Source organism: Leuresthes tenuis, unplaced genomic scaffold (assembly GCF_036924035.1).
Source record: "Leuresthes tenuis unplaced genomic scaffold, fLeuTen1.0.hap1 SCAF_9, whole genome shotgun sequence".
NCBI lineage: Eukaryota > Metazoa > Chordata > Actinopteri > Atheriniformes > Atherinopsidae > Leuresthes > Leuresthes tenuis.
The window spans coordinates 36991768-37016699 of NW_027325363.1; the positions used below are offsets into that span (position 1 = coordinate 36991768).

Consider the following 24932-nt stretch of genomic DNA (forward strand, 5'->3'; position numbering starts at 1 on the left):
TTTTATATTTAGATTCTTCTTTTCCAGGAGTTCAGATGTAACTGGGCAAATCGACTTCATTTGTTCAGACCTTTGGCAAAGTGCATAGAGAGGAAGAATTTTTTTTTTTTTGAAGTTATGCTACTGTATGTGGGGTTCCATGGTGTAATGGTCAGCACTTTGGACTCTGAATCCAACGATCCGAGTTCAAATCTCGGTGGAACCTGATCTTTGCTTTCAACAACCAATTCTTCCCTTTGTCATGTTTGATGAGAACACTCAATCTGTCATATATGAATACCTCACTTACAGTTATTCATTTAATGCTTGTTTTGATACACAACATCCACTACACTAAATTTTGATGAGACAGAGGAGCATCATCAGCAGCAGGCTGCTGTCTCTGAGCTGCTCCACAAACAGACTCAACAACACTTTTGTCCCCCTGGTCATAAGACTGGACAACTCTTCATTGGGTGGCCAGGGATAATCATGATTAAACCCATATTCACATGCATATCAGAACTGTTTGCACATGAGCACATCACACAATTTCATATTCATTTTTTCATACTTATATCCTATTACACTTTACAGTAATGCGCTGCATTATCATGTTATTATGTTGTTACCAGGGCTGTCAAACAATTATTTTTTAATTGCGATTAATCACACTTTTTCCATAGTTAACTCACGATTATTCTCTATTTTGAAAATTTAGTTAGAATCAAATAAACACAAAGAAAAAATGTCTTTTATCTTTATATCTATAAATTATATAGCCTGTATATATCCTGTAAACCTTTCTTTCTTTGCCTCTGTCACAACTTCGCGATTAATCACACTTTTTCCATAGTTAACTCACGATTATTCTCTATTTTGTAAATTTAGTTAGAATCAAATAAACACAAAGAAAAATTGGCTTTTCTCTTTATATCTATACATTATATACCCTGTATATATACCCTGTAAACCTTTCTTTCTTTGCCTCTGTCACAACTTCATTTAAGAGTGCTTCAAACTCATATTATCTAAATGCTTTGACGTAAGTCTTAAGATTAAGAAATAAGACTGAAATAACTCATTTGTGCTTTTCTCTGTTAGATAATGGTTCAAACGAATTAATCAACAATGGTTAATATTTTGTATTAATGGTCATATTCTCCGTTATAATATACAAAAGGCCCATTTTTTATGTAAATGAGTTCATTTTGGGTTACTGAACCAATCCAGATTTTTATTTTGAAGTATTTACCTGAACATTTCCAAGCTTACGGTGAAGACTTTCTGTTTGATTTTAGAATATTCACATTTGAACTGGAAGAAGGGTTTAAGAGTGAAAGCACTTTTATATTTAGATTCTTCTTTTCCAGGAGTTCAGATGTAACTGGGCAAATCGACTTCATTTGTTCAGACCTTTGGCAAAGTGCATAGAGAGGAAGAATTTTTTTTTTTTTTGAAGTTATGATACTGTATGTGGGGTTCCATGGTGTAATGGTCAGCACTTCGGACTCTGAATCCAACGATCCGAGTTCAAATCTCGGTGGAACCTGATCTTTGCTTTCAACAACCAATTCTTCCCTTTGTCATGTTTGATGAGAACACTCAATCTGTCATATATGAATACCTCACTTACAGTTATTCATTTAATGCTTGTTTTGATACACAACATCCACTACACTAAATTTTGATGAGACAGAGGAGCATCATCAGCAGCAGGCTGCTGTCTCTGAGCTGCTCCACAAACAGACTCAACAACACTTTTGTCCCCCTGGTCATAAGACTGGACAACTCTTCATTGGGTGGCCAGGGATAATCATGATTAAACCCATATTCACATGCATATCAGAACTGTTTGCACATGAGCACATCACACAATTTCATATTCATTTTTTCATACTTATATCCTATTACACTTTACAGTAATGCGCTGCATTATCATGTTATTATGTTGTTACTAGGGCTGTCAAACGATTATTTTTTAATTGCGATTAATCACACTTTTTCCATAGTTAACTCACGATTATTCTCTATTTTGAAAATTTAGTTAGAATCAAATAAACACAAAGAAAAAATGGCTTTTCTCTTTATATCTATACATTATATACCCTGTATATATCCTGTAAACCTTTCTTTCTTTGCCTCTGTCACAACTTCATTTAAGAGTGGTTCAAACTCATATTATCTACATGCTTTGAAGTAAGTCTTAAGATTAAGAAATAAGACTGAAATAACTCATTTGTGCTTTTCTCTGTTAGATAATGGTTCAAACGAATTAATCAACAATGGTTAATATTTTGTATTAATGGTCATATTCTCCGTTATAATATAAAAAAGGCCCATTTTTTATGTAAATGAGTTCATTTTGGGTTACTGAACCAGTCCAGATTTTTATTTTGAACTATTTACCTGAACATTTCCAAGCTTACGGTGAAGACTTTCTGTTTGATTTTAGAATATTCACATTTGAACTGGAAGAAGGGTTTAAGAGTGAAAGCACTTATATATTTAGATTCTTCTTTTCCAGGAGTTCAGATGTAACTGGGCAAATCGACTTCATTTGGTCAGACCTTTGGCAAAGTGCATAGAGAGGAAGAATTTTTTTTTTTAAGTTATGATACTGTATGTAGGGTTCCATGGTGTAATGGTCAGCACTTTGGACTCTGAATCCAACGATCCGAGTTCAAATCTCGGTGGAACCTGATCTTTGCTTTCAACAACCAATTCTTCCCTTTGTCATGTTTGATGAGAACACTCAATCTGTCATATATGAATACCTCACTTACAGTTATTCATTTAATGCTTGTTTTGATACACAACATCCACTACACTAAATTCTGATGAGACAGAGGAGCATCATCAGCAGCAGGCTGCTGTCTCTGAGCTGCTCCACAAACAGACTCAACAACACTTTTGTCCCCCTGGTCATAAGACTGGACAACTCTTCATTGGGTGGCCAGGGATAATCATGATTAAACCCATATTCACATGCATATCAGAACTGTTTGCACATGAGCACATCACACAATTTCATATTAATTTTTTCATACTTATACCCTATTACACTTTTACAGTAATGCGCTGCATTATCATGTTATTATGTTGTTACTAGGGCTGTCAAACGATTATTTTTTAATGGCGATTAATCACACTTTTTCCATAGTTAACTCACGATTATTCTATTCTTGATTTTAGAATATTCGCATTTGAACTGGAAGAAGGGTTTAAGAGTGAAAGCACTTTGATATTTAGTTTCTTCTTTTCCAGGAGTTCAGATGTAACTGGGCAAATCGACTTCATTTGTTCATCTGCCAAACTTTTTTCAGACCTGTGGCAAAGTGCATATAGAGGAAGAATTATCTTTTTTTTTAGAGTTATGATACTGTATGTAGGGTTCCATGGCCGTACTCGCCGGTTTTCGGACTGCCTCAGAGGTCCTAACACTTCCGAACACATTCTGTCAGGTCCGAACACTTTCCTAACCAGGTCCGAACACTTTCCTAACGACATCAAAGAGTTCCTAACGAGGTCCGAACACAGCCAAAAATGGGGCAAAAGGGACACGTGACGTCGGAGGGGGCGCGGTTAACGCTTTAGAGTGTCGGCCATATTTTTCTTCGCATACACTTGTGACAAGCACGGGAACAAGGTTTGTAAACTTGATTAATACACATAAAAGTAACGCCATGTATAAGCCGAATGTTAAACCGTGGGACAAACAATATGCAATTTAATCTTCCGTCCTCTCGGCACTTTATCCAAGTTGTATTTCAACTTCCTTGTAACGTAACCATTTTGCCAATGGAAGTTCTGCCTGTAATAGCGTCGCTGTTCATACCGGCATTGTGTGGTGACGGTGGGGATGTTAGTGATACGACAGAATCAGAAGACAAATAGTAACTTTTTTTTTGTTTATTTGCCGTATAAACTCTGCCGATTCCTCGAGGAAAGCCTTAAGATGTGAACTATTCTTTTTGCATTTATTGTCCGTCAGTGCAATAGTAATTCGTCGGCTATCTGTGGCGTTTTCTCCACTCTGGTAACGGAGCCTGGTTATGTGTTTGAGCAGAGCAGACAGATGTGTCCAGATGTATTAACCCTTGTGTTCTGGTCATATTTTTGTTACTCAGGCAATGTTTGTTGGTCTGGTGGACCCGCTGCATTTTTGGGGTTTTTCATTCAACACAATCAAACAATTTTATGTTAAAATACTTTACAGATATGTACTTCATCCCAATTACAATCAATATAAACAACATACATAATTAACATGTAATATGATCACATTTATGTATTAAAGTGCTATTCGTTTTTTTCAGTAAAATGTGATTAAAAAATAAAAAGGATGGAAAACATTCAAGAAATGTGCAAATGAAGCAAGGTTTTTTGGTATAACTATTATGTATTATTCATTTGAACTTTTTTAGAACTTTGAACATTTACAAAACATAAGTAAGATCTCAATCTCAGCTCGGCTGCTGACCTCTTGGTCCTGGGGCCTGCTGCTGTCTAGCTGTGGTTCATTCTCGTTTAGGAGATAGCTGATGATTAATGTCATCCTCCTCTAAAAGTCACTGTCAGACTTGATCTTCATATTCTGAAACCTCCTCCCCCACATTGTCATCAAAAGTGTCTGTCTTGACCAAAATCAATTTCAAGGCCTTGTGTGCAATGAATCTTTTGGTTGTTGCAGAGATTTGGTTGTATTAGTAGTTATCACTGGGATAGCTATATTTATTTCCCCCCCCCCCCCCCAAAAAAAAGAGGGAAAATGAAAAATGTGCGGGAATATGATAACAGGTGCAGGTGCGTGAATGTCGGTTTGACACACGCACAGCCACGCACGCGTGCGCTCACACACACACACACTATCAGCTGGCCAAGAGAGGAGGAGGACAGAGTTTAGGGACACAGGGCCTACAAGTTCCACACATTTATTAGACCTGGGTCCGATATAATATAAAAAAATAATTGTCATCACTGTGATCACAATTGTCATCACACGTTTTGATTTTTTTATCACAAGAAAGACGTTTTCTTGTGATAAAAAAATCAAAACGGGTCCCACAGACCTAAACCACACACAATTAAACATGCTTAATTGTGCCAAGTTTAAGTTTTACATCTGTCTGTGTAATAATAGTTATGATGATAATAATAATAACTTTATTCATATATAATATTTTAAAACATACATTTACAAAGTATTTCAGCAATAATAAAACAGTAATGCAAAACATAACTAGATATATATATACATAAATTATGTACCTACCTACATACATACATACCTGTATAATAACCAAGACAGGAAAACCGGACACATACTGGAAGGACATCTGTACAAAATATGGCCAGGGCCAGTACCATTTCTCCACTGGCAAACGACCAGGGGCCAAGAAATGGAAAAAGGCCTTGGAGCAAATAGATGCTTGCCCCCTGCAGAGCCACACAAAGGATCTGTTTGGGAGAAGGCTTCGGTGCTCCTGTGGGTTTCATAAGGTAGGTGAAATTATTTATTAAGTCATGATGATTCACTGTAGCATGTGCATTCATTTATTGAACAATATATATCTACACAATTAGAGAAAACTACTAGTGTTCTTAGTGTGGCCCTCTTTTTGTACCCCCCCCCCCCCCCCCCCCCCCCCCCCCAGCCAGCAGATCTGTCATCAGGCGCTGGCTCTAGTGAGGCAGGAGCAGTTGAGATGGAGGCAGGGCAAGTCCGAGTCTGCGCGGAGTTAGGCAGAGGAGGCATGGAGACAGGGAAAGGAGACACGGAGGCAGGGAGTATTGGAGACAACACAGAGGCAGGGAGATGAGACGCAGTGGCAGGACCATCAGTGGCAGGACCATCAGTGGCAGGACCATCAGTGGCAGGACCATCAGTGGCAGGACAGGGAGTGCAATGTTACAAGTGCAACGAGTTTGTGGAAGGAGAAAAATTCTCTGAACACCTGTCTGACCACCATACAGAGGAGATGTGTGACACCTGTGGGGCCAAGGTGCAGGGTACTGTTGGTCTTTTGAACCATATACAAGCGGCTCACTATTCAGCATTAATCTCACCGCAAAAGCCACCACTATTACCACCTAAGCAAGTGTCATCTCTGCTCCCCCCTTCAAGTAGCTCTGCAACACCACATCACACTGCAACTCCACTGAGACTAACTTTTGTTAATTGGAAAGGTTTTCTTCCTGAACAATTTCGTAAGGTTATCCAGGAAGCAGATCAGGTGTGGATTGCAAAATGCCTATATGAGCCCACAGGCCAGCTGAAAAGGAACATAAAAGCATGTTGGTTTCACCCACCACTGGAGCCCAAACCATCTCCTCCTGAGCCTGGGTGGTACTACCGGCAGAGGATGTTCATCTGGGCACCAATGAGGATGTGGGGGATTCCACTGAAATGCCCACAATGTTCCCGAAAAATGAACAGCTCTGGGATTTACAGAAAGGTCAGAGAGGTGATTGATGTGGACAGCCGCTACTACCTAGTGGGAGGGGACTATCCACGTTGCAGCAAGTGCTCTCAGCCTGTCTGCCCATGGAGCCAGGATATGCTCTCCCAGCTGGATGTGGCACACAGGAGCCTGTTCCCTGCTGTCCTCACAACACAGCTGGCTCTGGACCGGAAATGCATGACTTTCCTGAAGCCGAGGACCAGTGGTAACAGTTCCTCCTACCTCCAGTCTGCGATAGAGGAAGCGCACAGCGAGGAGTGGGCACGTCAGACCATCCGCTACCTCTCAGACTGTGAGCGCCATACGAAGATGGCTACCTTCGTCCCCTCCGCAGCTGTCTATAGTCCTCCACCACCCTTCAGGCCCCTTCCACTTGCCCGATGGTTTGAGACGGTCCACTCCAACGACATCCTCAGCCATCTGGATGAGATGAAGGGAGTGATCACCTCTACCTATGGTAGAATTCTTAAGATGGATTCAACAAAGAAGGTTAGGGTTTCAACAGTAAAAAAATATGGAAAATAGAACGTGTATAATTACAACAAACAGTTTGAAAGTAGTGTTTGTTTTACAGATCACCAAGAAGCTGGCTGGCGCTATTGGGGAAGAAAGGATGCGCATCAGGAGGACCATGGAGAGCATCCAGGAAGCCGAGTGGCTCTGCTCCTGGACAGCAGGCGGCAGAGAGGTGTTTGAGCACAATTTGCTCTCATTTTGGTTCAATACAAGTCATTGAATTAGACAGCACTCATCATTGTGACAAGTATTTATTAAGTGTAAATTATTTTATTGCAGTCCCTGTTCTTTATGACTTTACATCCTTGTTCACAGTCCAGTTCATATCATCTTTCTCTCCCACAGACTATACATGACTCATGGCCAAGCAGCCCAGGACCCTGAAGCACACAGGGTCAGTGAGTGTGTTTGCCTCAGACTCTTTAAAGAATTTGAGCAAGCACGCAACCGGCCACGGGACGCAAAGGGGAAAACAATGCCCATCCCTCAGTCCATTGTTAGTGCCTACAGCCATGTCAAACAGCTGCTGGAGGACAGCAGGGTTGTCCTGGGTCAGAGCAACTTGGTTTTGGTGCCAGTTAATAACACCACTGTCTCTCTATGGTGTGTGCTATTTCGTTTACCTTTCCCATACAATCAAGATAAACAGTATATAAAGATTTCACCTCAAGAAAAACCGCCAACTGCATGCTTGTATATGGTATAACCTTAGGGGGATATGCTCACATGTTTAAAATAATGAATGTTTGTCTTGTAGGCTGCTTAGGAGGGATAAAAGGAAGGACAGGGACATGCTGCTGCAAGGCACTTCACTTCCTAAACATGTGCACCTGGCCAAGGAGTCTCTCCCTCCAGCAAATGCACTTCCGGCTGCCCCTGTGCCCCAGCATGAAGTGATAACTTTTGCAGAGCCTGAAAACCACGAGGGGGAAGCTTTCCCCCGCAAGCGCACTCTGACAGCAAACAGGCCTGTGTTTTATCCACCATTTCCTCCTCCCCCATTCCCTCCACAATTTGGGCCATTCCACCAAGCTCCTCCATTCCACCAAGCTTCTCCTTACCAGCAAGCTCCTCCATTCCACCAAGCTTCTCCATTCCACCAAGCTTCTCCTTACCAGCAAGCTCCTCCATTCCACCAAGCTTCTCCATTCCACCAAGCTCCTCCGTTCCTGCAAGCTCCTCCTCACCAGCAACCTCCTGCTCACCAGCAAGCTCCTCCTCACCAGCAACCTCCTGCTCACCAGCAAGCTCCTCCTCACCAGCAACCTCCTGCTCACCAGCAAGCTCCTCCTCACCAGCAACCTCCTGCTCACCAGCAAGCTCCTGCTCACCAGCAAACGTGCCTTCCATCTGAGCCAAGGCAACGTGCCTGGAGACTACATAAAGCTGCCCAGGAAGATGAGGAGCTAGCGACGAGGGGGGAGCCACCACGGAAACGGCTGGCAAAGGAAAAGTATCATTACACCTGCGAGGAGTGTGGCCTGGATAAAAATAAAGGGACTGGACACACCCAGCTGAAGGGGCGGTGGTACTGTCCAGCCTCAGGACTGACCCTGGATCAGTGGAAGGACAGTTTACGTTAAGTGTCTGTCTGTCTGCCTGTCTGTCTGCCTGTCTGTCTGTCTGTTCGCAGATGATTGCTCGTCTGTTACTGTGTTATTATTGTTAGTAATAAAGTTTGATCATTTTACTTGAATCAAGAACAGCCTTCACATTTTTATTTAATTTCCCTTTGCAAAACAGGGCGACAGTGAGTGTGAGTGACATCCATTTAATGCAATTGTCAAAAGTGAAGCCGGAATTACTTGGAGAATTATTTTACATTTATTAATAAAACCCAACACTCTTTGTCTCAACCAAAGATTTTTTTTAAATACTTTCTTTGCTCGATTTGGAATTTGTTTCATTCACTTGTGTTGCACAAATAGTGATACAGATAGATAGCTAGTCTCTCAAATAATTGAGTGTACCAAAAAAAGAGGGGAAAAATGATGGGAGACTTATTTACATTTACAGTTATACACATTTTGTGTGCTGCCCCCTACATTAGGCTTTAGTAACGTCCAAAGCACTGTGGTATGTTGGGGTATTGCCACAATACAGGTTCGAATCCCACAAGAAACATGAAAATTAAACGGATGATAAACCTTGCAATAAGTGCAGAGGTGTGTGTAAACAATGTTGAGAAGATAAGAGAATAGAGAAAAGTGGATATAGTGTACGTTTTTTCTCCTTTTCTTTTTCTCTCCCCCCCCCCCCCCTCCTTCCTCTTTTTTTTCTTTTCCCCCCTTTCGGGCAGTCCCTTTTGCCCCATTTTTGTGTTCGGACCTGTGTTCGGACCTTGTTCGGACCTTGTTCGGACCTTGTTCGGACCTCGTTAGGAACTCTTTGATGTCGTTAGGAAAGTGTTCGGACCTTGTTCGGACCTGACAGAATGTGTTCGGAAGTGTTACCCTACATACAGTATCATAACTTCAAAAAAAAAAAAATTCTTCCTCTCTATGCACTTTGCCAAAGGTCTGAACAAATGAAGTCGATTTGCCCAGTTACATCTGAACTCCTGGAAAAGAAGAAACTAAATATCAAAGTGCTTTCACTCTTAAACCCTTCTTCCAGTTCAAATGCGAATATTCTAAAATCAAACAGAAAGTCTTCACCGTAAGCTTGGAAATGTTCAGGTAAATAATTCAAAATAAAAATCCGGACTGGTTCAGTAACCCAAAATGAACTCATTTACATAAAAAAATGGGCCTTAAATGAAGTTGTGAAAGAGGCAAAGAAAGAAAGGTTTACAGGGTAGGGTATATAATATATAGATATAAAAAAAAGCCATTTTTTCTTTGAGTTTATTTGATTCTAACTATATTTTCAAAATAGAGAATAATCGTGAGTTAACTATGGAAAAAGTGTGATTAATCGCGATTAAAAAATAATCGTTTGACAGCCCTAGTAACAACATAATAACATAATAATTCAGTGCATTACGGTAAAAGTGTAATAGGATATAAGTATGAAAAAATGAATATGAAATTGTGTGATGTGCTCATGTGCAAAATGTTTTGTTATGCATGTGAATATGGGTTTAATCATGATTATCCCTGGCCACCCAATGAAGAGTTGTCCGTAAGCTTGGAAATGTTCAGGTAAATAGTTCAAAATAAAAATCTGGACTGGTTCAGTAACCCAAAATGAACTCATTTACATAACAAATGGGCCTTTTTTATATTATAATGGAAAATATGAACATTAATAAAAAATTTTAACCATTGTTGATTAATTCGTTTGAACCATTATCTAACAGAGAAAAGCACAAATGAGTGATTTAAGTCTTATTTCTTAATCTTAAGACTTACTTCAAAGCATTTAGAAAATATGAGTTTGAAGCACTCTTAAATGAAGTTGTGACAGAGGCAAAGAAAGAAATGTTTACAGGGTATATACAGGGTGTATACTATATAGATATAAAGATCAAAGCCATTTTTTCTTTGTGTTTATTTGATTCTAACTATATTTTCAAAATAGAGAATAATCGTGAGTTAACTATGGAAAAAATGTGATTAAACGCGATTAAAAATAATCGTTTGACAGCCCTAGTAACAACATAATAACATGATAATGTAGCGCATTACGGTAAAAGTGTAATAGGATATAAGTATGAAAAAATTAATATGAAATTGTGTGATGTGCTCATGTGCAAACAGTTCTGATATGCATGTGAATATGGGTTTAATCATGATTATCCCTGGCCACCCAATGAAGAGTGGTCCAGTCTTATGACCAGGGGGACAAAAGTGTTGTTGAGTCTGTTTGTGCAGCAGCTCAGAGACAGCAGCCTGCTGCTGATGATGCTCCTCTGTCTCATCAAAATTTAGTGTAGTGGATGTTGTGTATCAAAACTAGCATTAAATGAGTAACTGTAAGTGAGGTATTCATATATGACAGATTCAGTGTTCTCATCAAACATGACAAAGGGAAGAACTGGTTGTTGAAAGCAAAGATCAGGTTCCACCGAGATTTGAACTCGGATCACTGGATTCAGAGTCCAAAGTGCTGACCATTCGGCCAAAAATGGGGCAAAAGGGACTGCCCGAAAGGGGGGAAAAGGAAAAAAAGAGGAAGGAGGGGGGGGGGGGGGAACAGAGAAAAAGAAAAGGAGAAAAAAGTACAAGTACAAGTGAATGAAACAAATTCCAAATTGAGCAAAGAAAGTATTTTAAAAAAATCTTTGGTTGAGACAAAGAGTGTTGGGTTTTATTAATAAATGTAAAATAATTCTCCAAGTAATTCTGGCTTCACTTTTGACAATTGCATTAAATGGATGTCACTCACACTCACTGTCGTCCTGTTTTGCAAATGGAAATTAAATAAAGATGTGAAGGCTGTTCTTGGTTCAAGTAAAATTATCAAACTTTATTAACATTGTAACAATAATCACACAGTAACAGACGAGCAATCATCTGCGAACAGACAGACAGACAGGCAGACAGACACTTAATGTAAACTTAACGCCGCAGTTAAAACGTCGCATAAAATGGAAGCTGTCCAAGCGCACTGCAGACCTCCATGGGTGGAAGAGTTTGACCACTGAAGACACACCTGTGAAAAACAAAGTCAGCCGCTGCCCAATTGCCAGTACCCCTCCTCCCACAAGTGGAGTGGTAACAGTGTGTGTGCGTGGCGTTTTTCAAACGTATATTTGATAAAGAATTTTATCATTTTTACCCACCTGACTGGCTGCAGCAGTCCCGGTCAACATAGATGACCTCAGGTTCAGCTTGGCCCGCATTCTTATATCGAGTGACGATGCCATGGCACAACTCTTCCAACCCTGCACCTTCACCCGTCGTCAGAACAGAGTTCAGAACCTGGCCAAACTCGTTGCCGATGTTTGTCATCCATGCAGCGCTGTCCCCAATAGCGTCAGCCAGCTTCTTGGTGATCTGTAAAATAAATATAAATAATAAATATAAATAAATATAGCTTTCCCAGTGATAACTACTAATACAACCGATTCTCCGCAACAACCAAAAGATTCATCGCACACAAGGCCTTGAAATTGATTTTGGTCAAGACAGACACTTTTGATGACAATGTGGGGGAGGAGGTTTCAGAATATGAAGATCAAGTCTGACAGTGACTTTTAGAGGAGGATGACATTAATCATCAGCTATCTCCTAAACGAGAATGAACCACAGCTAGACAGCAGCAGGCCCCAGGACCAAGTGGTCAGCAGCCGAGCTGAGATTGAGATCTTACTTATGTTTTGTAAATGTTCAAAGTTCTAAAAAAGTTCAAATGAATAATACATGATAGTTATACCAAAAAACCTTGCTTCATTTGCACATTTCTTGAATGTTTTCTATCCTTTTTATTTTTTTAATCACATTTTATTGAAAAAAACGAATTGCACTTTAATACATAAATGTGATCATATTACATGTTAATCATGTATGTTGTTTATATTGCTTGTAATTGGGATGAAGTACATATCTGTAAAGTAATTTAACATAAAATTGTTTGATAGTGTTGAATTAAAAACCCCAAAAATGCAGCAGGTCCACCAGACCAACAAACATTGCCTGAGTAACAAAAATATGACCAGAACACAAGGGTTAATACATCTGGACACATCTTTCTGCTCTGCTCAAACACATAACCAGGCTCCGTTACCAGAGTGGAGAAAACGCCACAGATAGCCGACGAATTACTATTGCACTGACGGACAATAAATGCAAAAAAGATAGTTCACATCTTAAGGCTTTCCCCGAGGAATCGGCAGAGTTTATACGGCAAATAAACAAAAAAAAAGTTACTATTTGTCTTCTGATTCTGTCATATCACTAACATCCCCACCGTCACCACACAATGCCGGTATGAACAGCGACGCTATTACAGGCAGAACTTCCATTGGCAAAATGGCTAAGTTACAAGGAAGTTGAAATACAACTTGGATAAAGTGCCGAGAGGACGGAAGATTAAATTGCATATTGTTTGTCCCACGGTTTAACATTCGGCTTATGTATGGCGTTACTTTTATGAGTATTAATCAAGTTTACAAACCTTGTTCCCGTGCTTGTCACAAGTGTATGCGAAGGAAAATATGGCCGACACTCTAAAGCGTTAACCGCGCCCCCTCCGACGTCAGGTCACGTGTCCCTTTTGCCCCATTTTTGGCTGTGTTCGGACCTGTGTTCGGACCTTGTTCGGACCTTGTTCGGACCTCGTTAGGAACTCTTTGATGTCGTTAGGAAAGTGTTCGGACCTGGTTAGGAAAGTGTTCGGACCTGACAGAATGTGTTCGGAAGTGTTAGGACCTCTGAGGCAGTCCAAAAACCGGCGGGTACGGCCACCTCGTCCCCTCATCTGTTGTTTTGATGCTAAAAATTCGCGTCCTCAACAACAGCTGCTAAAATTTCAGTCTCACATTGCAGCCTCATTAGTAACGCAGGGCTGTGAAAGGAGGAAATCAATTCTCCCTTCCTTCACAAAAGGAAAAAAAGGGGAATTTGCTCAAGTGGTAGAGCGCTCGCTTTGCATGTGAGAGGTAGCGGGATCTATACCTGCATTCTCCAGGAATCCTTCCTTAGCTTCACATTTCAGTGGAGGAAATCATCAACAGCTGCGGTGGTACAGCTGAAGTTGGCTTAGGGTTTTGCGATATCTGCATCGTGAGCCCTACAACCATAGGGGATGGTGTTCGAATCGAAGAGCTCGTTGAGCATCTTGTGATCCATTCATGCCTTCTCCAGGAAGCTTTGACATGATCATTGGAGGTTATTGTCATCGTTTACACAAGAATCTCATTGTACAGGAATGTGTTTCTAACATGCACTGTATATATGACAATAAACGCTTGAATCTTGGTGGCAACACCCAGAAATTCTGCCTTGTGGTAGATGTAGGACACTCCGCATCATCAAAACAATAAAAAATAGAATGTTTGCTCCAGAAGAAGCTAGACTTTTTTTTCCCTTTGCAGTGTTGATAGGTTGTAAATAGATTCTACTTTGGACCTTTATGCAGATTTTTCAAACCCCCGGTACCGTATCATAGGATTACAGGACAGGGCTTTTGACCGAAGCAAACTGGATTCATATCAGGCTATTTGAAGGGGGGCTATTCACATTTAGGCCTAAGATGGGTGAGAATATCAAAACAGTATTCTAAGTACCACATCAGACTATAATGGTGATAACACACCTATTGAAATTTCAACTTCAGCAGTCTCAGCTATTATGTAAGTAATGGGTGAGAATGCTCAGGAATTTGGAGGTGAGATGGGCATCATCATGCCTCTTGAAATTCCAAATTCTGGAGGCTCATCAGCTATTATGTAAGCAGAGGTGAGAATGCTGATCATTGATGACAGTGCTACTCTTCCTGCTCTTGTTTTCTTCTCCATTTTCCTCGTTGTGGAGTCGTTAGCGGTAACCTTCCCATAGCAGCGACACCTCTGTGACTGAAAAGACTGCAACGACTGTCGCATTGACTCCAGCCACAATATATGGTCGGGACGACCGCGTGAAGTCATCAACACCGCTCGCTCGAGCCATCACGGCAACGACGCTTGGCCTTTAAAGTGCTGCGTTAAGACCGCAGTTTCCCTTGGAGGCGGGGTTCAAATTCCACTTCTGACAAAGCAACCTTCTCCAAGAGAATGGTTTTCACTGGCGAGGCAACCCAACTTCACTCCTTGCTTGGCTATGCGATGTTGTATTGCTATTCTGGCACTGTGTCGTCCAGTTTAAAGATTGTTGCAGCCATTTTACATCTGAAGAGTTCTTGCTTCCAAATGCTATGCCTACTATTTGTTTGCCTCAGGAGTCCTCTTAAACAAACACGTGACATTATTGTGGTTATTAAACAACTTAAACAACAGCCAATACACTTGAACACCATGCAGATCCACATATTCACTCGAATGATCCCTGGGCCCGCCGACAATATTGTGCAAGAATCCCTTTCATGGTCAGGATGGCCGAGCGGTCTAAGGCGCTGCGTTAAGGTCGCAGTCTCCCCTGGAGGCCTGGGTTCAAATCCCACTTCTGACATTTCACACTTCTCCTGGAGAATGGTTTTCACTGGCAAGGCAAACCACGTTTACTCCATGCGTGGCTAGCGCTATATCATCTAGTTTACAGCAACATTTTTGTGCCGTCATGTTACTCTGATGTCTTAGGACCACTCTGATGTCTTAGGACCGCTCTGAATCGCAGGGCTTGGTGCATGAGAATCCTTTGTCCACAACTCAAGTTATTGTTACATATTAACATTTTGGCATGTACTCAACACCACCGTAAAACCTCCTGTTTTTCTGTCATTTTTGTGGAAAAATCGTCTGAAAACAAAACACTGGTCGTGACAAAAGACCTCGACAGATCGTCCCTGGTATGCAAAGTCCTTGTTGGCTTTGGACAAGACAAGAATGAAACCACAGGATTTCTGTGGTTGGACAAAGTACTTGGAAGTGAGCTTTATGGAAGAGTGGTATGAAGGAGAGGTTAGGGGGAAGTCCTTGTTGGCTTTGGACAAGACAAGAATGAAACAACAGGTTTTCTGTTGTTGGACAAGGTACTTGGAAGTGAGCTTTATGGAAGAGTGGTATGAAGGAGAGGTTAGGGGGAAGATAGTCCCTGCAGGCCAGGCTTCTCGTGGTGGCAATACATTTGGTGCCAAGTGAAATGCCTTCCAAAGTGCTTTGATAAAAGCAAACAAGTGTAAGATAGTTGAATATGAGATGACAGCATGTATTGAAGGCTGGTGTAAGAGCTGCTGGTCTTGAGTGATTTGTAAGGGAGGTGACTGTTTGCAAGAGGGAACTTGGCTGATGGTGGGTGAATTAGATTATACTCTGTGGGAGGCATGTGATAAAAGTCCTAGCTCTCCCCGTCGGGGAATCGAACCCCGATCTTCCGCGTGACAAGCGGAGATACTGACCATTATACTAACGAGGAATTTCGATGGGAGAGATACAGTCGTCATTTGAAAAGACTACCGTAGCCAAGGAGCGAAATAATAGTTTTGTGTCCCATTTTAGGTGCCTTTTAAAGGAATGTTTTGAATCACGCAAAGCAATTGAGAAGAAACTAGGCATGATCTGCAGCATGCAAGTGGTGAAAAGGGCTCAACAAGAATCTCATTGTACAGGAATGTGTTTCTAACATCCACTGTATATATGACAATAAACGCTTGAATCTTGGTGGCAACACCCAGAAATTCTGCCTTGTGGTAGATGTAGGACACTCCGCATCATCAAAACAATAAAAAGTAGAATATTTGCTCCAGAAGAAGCTAGACTTTTTTTTTCCCTTTGCAGTGTTGATAGGTTGTAAATAGATTCTACTTTGGACCCTTATGCAGATTTTTCAAACCCCCGGTACCGTATCATAGGACAACAGGACAGGGCTTTTGACCGAAGCAAACTGGATTCATATCAGGCTATTTGAAGGGGGGCTATTCACATTTAGGCCTAAGATGGGTGAGAATATCAAAACAGTATTCTAAGTACCACATCAGACTATAATGGTGATAACACACCTATTGAAATTTCAACTTCTGCAGTCTCAGCTATTATGTAAGTAATAGGTGAGAATGCTCAGGAATTTGGAGGTGAGATGGGCATCATCATGCCTATTGAAATTTCAACTTCTGGAGGCTGATCAGCTATTATGTAAGTAGAGGTGAGAATGCTTAGGAATTTGGAGGTGAGATGGGCATCATCATGCCTCTTGAAATTCCAAATTCTGGAGGCTCATCAGCTATTATGTAAGCAGAGGTGAGAATGCTGATCATTGATGACAGTGCTACTCTTCCTGCTCTTGTTTTCTTCTCCATTTTACTCTTTGTGGAGTTATTAGCGGTAACCTTCCCGTAGCAGTGACACCTCTGTGACTGAAAAGACTGCAACGACTGTCGCATTGACTCCAGCCACAATATATGGTCGGGACGACCGCGTGAAGTCATCAACACCGCTCGCTCGAGCCATCACGGCAACGACGCTTGGCCTTTAAAGTGCTGCGTTAAGACCGCAGTTTCCCTTGGAGGCGGGGTTCAAATTCCACTTCTGACAATACAAACTTCTCCAACAGAATGATTTTCACAGGCAAGGCAACCCAAGTTCCCTCCTTGCTTGGCTATGCTACGTTGTATTGCTAAACTGGCACTGTATCGTCTAGTTTAAAGATTATTTCGGCCGTTTTACATCTGAAGAGTTCTTGCTTACAAATGCTTTTTGATAAAGCTTATAGTTAGGGATGGCTCAGGTAATCCTGAAACATCCCATGTTGCCCAAGCTGCTATAGGCTTAGACTGCTGGGGGACCTCATCTGTCACACCTTTCCTCACTTTGCTCTCTTTTTCCCCCTGTTTAATTTCTCAAATGATTTTATGTACACGTGACATTATTGTGGTTATTAAACAACTTAAACAACAGCCAAGACACATGAACAGCACGTAGACCCACATAGTCACTCGAATGATCCCTGGGCCCGCCGACACTCCTCCCCCCCTGGAGGCGTGGGTTCAAATCCCACTTCTGACAAAGCAACCTTCTCCAAGAGAATGATTTTCAATGGCAAGGCAACCAAACTTCACTCCTTGCTTGGCTATGCTATGTTGTATTGCTATTCTGGCACTGTGTCGTCCAGTTTAAAGATTGTTGCAGCCGTTTTACATCTGAAGAGTTCTTGCTTCCAAATGCTATGCCTACTATTTGTTTGCCTCAGGAGTCCTCTTAAACAACAGCCAATACACTTGAACAGCACGTAGACCCACATAGTCACTCGAAAATCCCTGGGCCCGCCGACACTCCTCCCCCCCTGGAGGCGTGGGTTCAAATCCCACTTCTGACAAAGCAACCTTCTCCAAGAGAATGATTTTCAATGGCAAGGCAACCCAAGTTCACTCCTTGCTTGGCTATGCTACGTCGTATTGCTATTCTGGCATTGTGTCGTCCAGTTTAAAGATTGTTGCAGCCGTTTTACATCTGAAGAGTTCTTGCTTCCAAATGCATTTTGATAAAGCTTATAGTTAGGGATGGCTCAGGTAATCCTGAAATATCCCAGGTTGCCCAAGCTGCTATAGGCTTAGACTGCTGGGGGACCTCATCTGTCACACCTTTCCTCACTTTGCTCTCTTTTCCCCCCTGTTTAATTTCTCAAATGATTTTATGTACACGTGACATTATTGTTGTTATTAAACAACTTAAACAACAGCCAAGACACATGAACAGCACGTAGACCCACATATTCACTCGAATGATCCCTCCTCCCTCCCCTGGAGGCGTGGGTTCAAATCCCACTTCTGACAAAGCAACCTTCTCCAAGAGAATGGTTTTCACTGGCAAGGCAACCCAACTTCACTCCTTTTTGGCTATGCTATGTTGTATTGCTATTCTGGCACTGTGTCGTCCAGTTTAAAGATTGTTGCAGCCGTTTTACATCTGAAGAGTTCTTGCTTCCAAATGCAATGCCTACTATTTGTTTGCCTCAGGAGTCCTCTTAAACAACAGCTAAGACACTTGAACACCATGCAGATCCACATATTCACTCGAATGATCCCTGGGCCCGCCAACACTATTGTGCAAGAATCCCTTTTATGGTCAGGATGGCCGAGCGGTCTAAGGCGCTGCGTTAAGGTCGCAGTCTCCCCTGGATTTCTCCCTGATTTCTGTTGTTGGTCAAAGTACTTGGAAGTGAGCTTTATGGAAGAGTGGTATGAAGGAGAGGTTAGGGGGAAGATAGTCCCTGCAGGCCAGGCTTCTCGTGGTGGCAATACATTTGGTGCCAAGTGAAATGCCTTCCAAAGTGCTTTGATAAAAGCAAACAAGTGTAAGATAGTTGAATATGAGATGACAGCATGTATTGAAGGCTGGTGTAAGAGCTGCTGGTCTTGAGTGATTTGTAAGGGAGGTGACTGTTTGCAAGAGGGAACTTGGCTGAGGGTGGGTGAATTAGATTATACTTGGTGGGAGGCATGTGATAAAAGTCCTAGTTCTCCCCGTCGGGGAATCGAACCCCGATCTTCCGCGTGACAAGCGGAGATACTGACCATTATAATAACGAGGAATTTCGATGGGAGAGATACAGTCGTCATTTGAAAAGACTACCGTAGCCAAGGAGCGAAATAAGAGTTTTGTGTCCCATTTGAGGTGCCTTTTAAAGGAATGTTTTGAATCACGCAAAGCAATTGAGAAGAAACTAGGCATGATCTGCAGCATGCAAGTGGTGAAAAGGGCTCAACAAGAATCTCATTGTACAGGAATGTGTTTCTAACATGCACTGTATATATGACAATAAACGCTTGAATCTTGGTGGCAACACCCAGAAATTCTGCCTTGTGGTAGATGTAGGACACTCCGCATCATCAAAACAATGAAAAGTAGAATGTTTGCTCCAGAAGAAGCTAGACTTTTTTTTTTCCCTTTGCAGTGTTGATAAGTTGTAAATAGATTCTACTTTGGACCCTTATGCAGATTTTTCAACCCCCCGGTACCGTATCATAGGACAACAGGACAGGGCTTTTGACCGAAGCAAACTGGATTCATATCAGGCTATTTGAAGGGGGGCTATTCACATTTAGGCCTAAGATGGGTGAGAATATCAAAACAGTATTCTAAGTACCACATCAGACTATAATGGTGATAACACACCTATTGAAATTTCAACTTCTGCAGTCTCAGCTATTATGTAAGTAATGGGTGAGAATGCTCAGGAATTTAGAGGTGAGATGGGCATCATCACGCCTATTGAAATTTCAACTTCTGGAGGCTGATCAGCTATTATGTAAGTAGAGGTGAGAATGCTTAGGAATTTGAAGGTGAGATGGGCATCATCATGCCTCTTGAAATTTCAAATTCTGGAGGCTCATCAGCTATTATATAAGCAGAGGTGAAAATGCTAAATATTGATGACAGTGCTACTCTTCCTGCTCTTGACGGGGGCATTGTTTTCTTCTCCATTTTCCTCGTTGTGGAGTTGTTAGCGGTAACCTTCCCGTAGCAGCGACACGTCTGTGACTGAAAAGACTGCAACGACTGGCGCATCGACTCCAGCCACAATATATGGTCGGAAAGACAGCGTGAAGTCATCAACACCGCTCGCTCGAGCCATCACGGCAACGACGCTTGGCCTTTAAAGTGCTGCGTTAAGACCGCAGTTTCCCTTGGAGGCGGTGTTCAAATTCCACTTCTGACAATGCAAACTTCTCCAACAGAATGATTTTCACTGGCAAGGCAACCCAAGTTCACTCCTTGCTTTACTATGCTACGTTGTATTGCTAAACTGGCACTGTATCGTCTAGTTTAAAGATTATTGCGGCCGTTTTACATCTGAAGAGTTCTTGCTTCCAAATGCTTTTTGATAAAGCTTATAGTTAGGGATGGCTCAGGTAATTCTGAAACATCCCATGTTGCCCAAGCTGCTATAGGCTTAGACTGCTGGGGGACCTCATCTGTCACACCTTTCCTCACTTTGCTCTCTTTTTCCCCCTTTTTAATTTCTCAAATTATTTTATGTACACGTGACATTATTGTGGTTATTAAACAACTTAAACAACAGCCAAGACACTTGAATACCATGCAGACCCACATATTCACTCGAATGATCCCTGGGGCCGCCGACACTATTGTGCAAGAATCCCTTTTTTGGTCAGGATGGCCGAGCAGTCTAAGGCTCTGCGTTAAGGTCGCAGTCTCCCCTGGAGGCGTGGGTTCAAATCCCACTTCTGACATTTCACACTTCTCCTGGATTATGGTTTTCACTGGCAAGGCAAACCACATTTACTCCATGCGTGGCTAGCGCTATATCATCTAGTTTACAGCAACATTCTTTGTGCCGTCATGTTACTCTGATGTCTTAGGACCGCTCTGAATCACAGGGAAGGGGCTTGGTGCATGAGAATCCTTTGTCCACAACTCAAGTTATTGTTACATATTAACATTTTGGCATGTACTCAACACCACCGTAAAACCTCCTGTTTTTCTGTCATTTTTGTGGAAAAATCGTCTGAAAACAAAACACTGGTCGTGACAAAAGACCTCGACAGATCGTCCCTGGTATGCAAAGTCCTTGTTGGCTTTGGACAAGACAAGAATGAAACCACAAGTTTTCTGTTGTTGGACAAAGTACTTGGAAGTGAGCTTTATGGAAGAGTGGTATGAAGGAGAGGTTAGGGGGAAGATACTCCCTGCAGGCCAGGCTTCTCGTGGTGGCAATACATTTGGTGCCAAGTGAAATGCCTTCCAAAGTGCTTTGATAAAAGCAAACAAGTGTAAGATAGTTGAATATGAGATGACAGCATGTATTGAAGGCTGGTGTAAGAGCTGCTGGTCTTGAGTGATTTGTAAGGGAGGTGACTGTTTGCAAGAGGGAACTTGGCTGATGGTGGGTGAATTAGATTATACTTGGTGGGAGGCATGCGATAAAAGTCCTAGCTCTCCCCGTCGGGGAATCGAACCCCGATCTTCCGCGTGACAGGCGGAGATACTGACCATTATACTAACGAGGAATTTCGATAACACAGATACAGTCGTCATTTGAAAAGACTACAGTAGCCAAGGAGTGAAATAAGAGTTTTGTGTCCCATTTGAGGTGCCTTTTAAAGGAATGTTTTGAATCACGCAAAGCAATTGAGAAGAAACTAGGCATGATCTGCAGCATGCAAGTGGTGAAAAGGGCTCAACAAGAATCTCATTGTACAGGAATGTGTTTCTAACATGCACTGTATAAATGACAATAAACGTAAGCAGAGGTGAGAATGCTGATCATTGATGACAGTGCTACTCTTCCTGCTCTTGACGGGGGCATTGTTTTCTTCTCCATTTTACTCGTTGTGGAGTTGTGAGCGGTAACCTTCCCGTAGCAGCGACACCTCTGTGACTGAAAAGACTGCAACGACTGTCGCATTGACTCCAGCCACAATATATGGTCGGGACGACCGTGTGAAGTCATCAACACCGCTCGCTCGAGCCATCACGGCAACGACGCTTGGCCTTTAAAGTGCTGCGTTAAGACCGCAGTTTCCCTTGGAGGCGGGGTTCAAATTCCACTTCTGACAATACAAACTTCTCCAACAGAATGATTTTCACAGGCAAGGCAACCCAAGTTCCCTCCTTGCTTGGCTATGCTACGTTGTATTGCTAAACTGGCACTGTATCGTCTAGTTTAAAGATTATTTCGGCCGTTTTACATCTGAAGAGTATTTGCTTCCAAATGCTTTTTGATAAAGCTTATAGTTAGGGATGGCTCAGGTAATCCTGAAACATCCCATGTTGCCCAAGCTGCTATAGGCTTAGACTGCTGGGGGACCTCATCTGTCACACCTTTCCTCACTTTGCTCTCTTTTTCCCCCTTTTTAATTTCTCAAATTATTTTATGTACACGTGACATTATTGTGGTTATTAAACAACTTAAACAACAGCCAAGACACATGAACAGCACGTAGACCCACATAGTCACTCGAATGATCCCTGGGCCCGCCGACACTCCTCCCCCCCTGGAGGCGTGGGTTCAAATCCCACTTCTGACAAAGCAACCTTCTCCAAGAGAATGGTTTTCACTGGCAAGGCAACCCAACTTCACTCCTTGCTTGGCTATGTTGTATTGCTATTCTGGCACTGTGTCGTCCAGTTTAAAGATTGTTGCAGCCGTTTTACATCTGAAGAGTTCTTGCTTCCAAATGCTATGCCAACTATTTGTTTGCCTCAGGAGTCCTCTTAAACAACAGCCAATACACTTGAACAGCACATAGACCCACATAGTCACTCGAAAATCCCTGGGCCCGCCGACACTCCTCCCCCCCTGGAGGCGTGGGTTCAAATCCCACTTCTGACAAAGCAACCTTCTCCAAGAGAATGATTTTCAATGGCAAGGCAACCAAACTTCACTCCTTGCTTGGCTATGCTATGTTGTATTGCTATTCTGGCACTGTGTCGTCCAGTTTAAAGATTGTTGCAGCCGTTTTACATCTGAAGAGTTCTTGCTTCCAAATGCTATGCCTACTATTTGTTTGCCTCAGGAGTCCTCTTAAACAACAGCCAATACACTTGAACACCATGCAGATCCACATATTCACTGGAATGATCCCTGGGCCCGCCGACACTATTGTGCAAGAATTCCTTTTATGGTCAGGATGGCCGAGCGGTCTAAGGCGCTGCGTTAAGGTCGCAGTCTCCCCTGGAGGCGTGGGTTCAAATCCCACTTCTGACATTTCACACTTCTCCTGGAGAATGGTTTTCACTGGCAAGGCAAACCACGTTTACTCCATGCGTGGCTAGCGCTATATCATCTAGTTTACAGCAACATTCTTTGTGCCGTCATGTTACTCTGATGTCTTAGGACCGCTCTGAATCGCAGGGAAGGGGCTTGGTGCATGAGAATCCTTTGTCCACAACTCAAGTTATTTTTACATATTAACATTTTGGCATGTACTCAACACCACCGTAAAACCTCCTGTTTTTCTGTCATTTTTGTGGAAAAATCGTCTGAAAACAAAACACTGGTCGTGACAAAAGACCTCGACAGATCGTCCCTGGTATGCAAAGTCATTGTTGGCTTTGGACAAGACAAGAATAAAACCACAGGATTTCTGTTGTTGGACAAAGTACTTGGAAGTGAGCTTTATGGAAGAGTGGTATGAAGGAGAGGTTAGGGGGAAGTCCTTGTTGGCTTTGGACAAGACAAGAATGAAACAACCGGTTTTCTGTTGTTGGACAAGGTACTTGGAAGTGAGCTTTATGGAAGAGTGGTATGAAGGAGAGGTTAGGGGGAAGATAGTCCCTGCAGGCCAGGCTTCTCGTGGTGGCAATACATTTGGTGCCAAGTGAAATGCTTCCAAAGTGCTTTGATAAAAGCAAACAAGTGTAAGATAGTTGAATATGAGATGACAGCATGTATTGAAGGCTGGTGTAAGAGCTGCTGGTCTTGAGTGATTTGTAAGGGAGGTGACTGTTTGCAAGAGGGAACTTGGCTGATGGTGGGTGAATTAGATTATACTTGGTGGGAGGCATGCGATAAAAGTCCTAGCTCTCCCCGTTGGGGAATCGAACCCCTATCTTCCGCGTGACAGGCGGAGATACTGACCATTATACTAACGAGGAATTTCGATAGCACAGATACAGTCGTCATTTGAAAAGACTACAGTAGCCAAGGAGCGAAATAAGAGTTTTGTGTCCCATTTGAGGTGCCTTTTAAAGGAATGTTTTGAATCACGCAAAGCAATTGAGAAGAAACTAGGCATGATCTGCAGCATGCAAGTGGTGAAAAGGGCTCAACAAGAATCTCATTGTACAGGAATGTGTTTCTAACATGCACTGTATAAATGACAATAAACGCTTGAATCTTGGTGGCAACACCCAGAAATTCTGCCTTGTGGTAGATGTAGGACACTCCGCATCATCAAAACAATAAAAAGTAGAATGTTTGCTCCAGAAGAAGCTAGACTTTTTTTTTCCCTTTGCAGTGTTGATAGGTTGTAAATAGATTCTACTTTGGACCCTTATGCAGATTTTTCAAACCCCCGGTACCGTATCATAGGACAACAGGACAGGGCTTTTGACCGAAGCAAACTGGATTCATATCAGGCTATTTGAAGGGGGGCTATTCACATTTAGGCCTAAGATGGGTGAGAATATCAAAACAGTATTCTAAGTACCACATCAGACTATAATGGTGATAACACACCTATTGAAATTTCAACTTCTGCAGTCTCAGCTATTATGTAAGTAATAGGTGAGAATGCTCAGGAATTTGGAGGTGAGATGGGCATCATCATGCCTATTGAAATTTCAACTTCTGGAGGCTGATCAGCTATTATGTAAGTAGAGGTGAGAATGCTTAGGAATTTGGAGGTGAGATGGGCATCATCATGCCTCTTGAAATTCCAAATTCTGGAGGCTCATCAGCTATTATGTAAGCAGAGGTGAGAATGCTGATCATTGATGACAGTGCTACTCTTCCTGCTCTTGTTTTCTTCTCC

At 42.1% G+C, this 24932-nt stretch overlaps 7 non-coding genes across 7 annotated transcripts; 6 read left to right on the forward strand and 1 right to left on the reverse strand.

Annotated features, from left to right (window-relative positions):
- Nucleotides 1-133: 133 nt before the first annotated feature.
- On the forward strand, nt 134-205 carry trnaq-cug (transfer RNA glutamine (anticodon CUG)). Its single transcript has one exon. It is a non-coding gene; the product is annotated as a tRNA-Gln (tRNA).
- Nucleotides 206-1459: 1254 nt separating this feature from the next.
- trnaq-cug (transfer RNA glutamine (anticodon CUG)) lies at nt 1460-1531 on the forward strand. The gene has a single exon. It is a non-coding gene; the product is annotated as a tRNA-Gln (tRNA).
- A 1078-nt stretch (nt 1532-2609) lies between these two features.
- Nucleotides 2610-2681, forward strand: trnaq-cug (transfer RNA glutamine (anticodon CUG)). The gene has a single exon. It is a non-coding gene; the product is annotated as a tRNA-Gln (tRNA).
- Nucleotides 2682-14927: 12246 nt separating this feature from the next.
- On the forward strand, nt 14928-15010 carry trnal-aag (transfer RNA leucine (anticodon AAG)). Its single transcript has one exon. It is a non-coding gene; the product is annotated as a tRNA-Leu (tRNA).
- Nucleotides 15011-20604: 5594 nt separating this feature from the next.
- On the forward strand, nt 20605-20687 carry trnal-aag (transfer RNA leucine (anticodon AAG)). The gene has a single exon. It is a non-coding gene; the product is annotated as a tRNA-Leu (tRNA).
- A 705-nt stretch (nt 20688-21392) lies between these two features.
- trnad-guc (transfer RNA aspartic acid (anticodon GUC)) lies at nt 21393-21464 on the reverse strand. The gene has a single exon. It is a non-coding gene; the product is annotated as a tRNA-Asp (tRNA).
- Nucleotides 21465-23081: 1617 nt separating this feature from the next.
- Nucleotides 23082-23164, forward strand: trnal-aag (transfer RNA leucine (anticodon AAG)). The gene has a single exon. It is a non-coding gene; the product is annotated as a tRNA-Leu (tRNA).
- The last annotated feature ends 1768 nt before the right edge of the window (nt 23165-24932 follow it).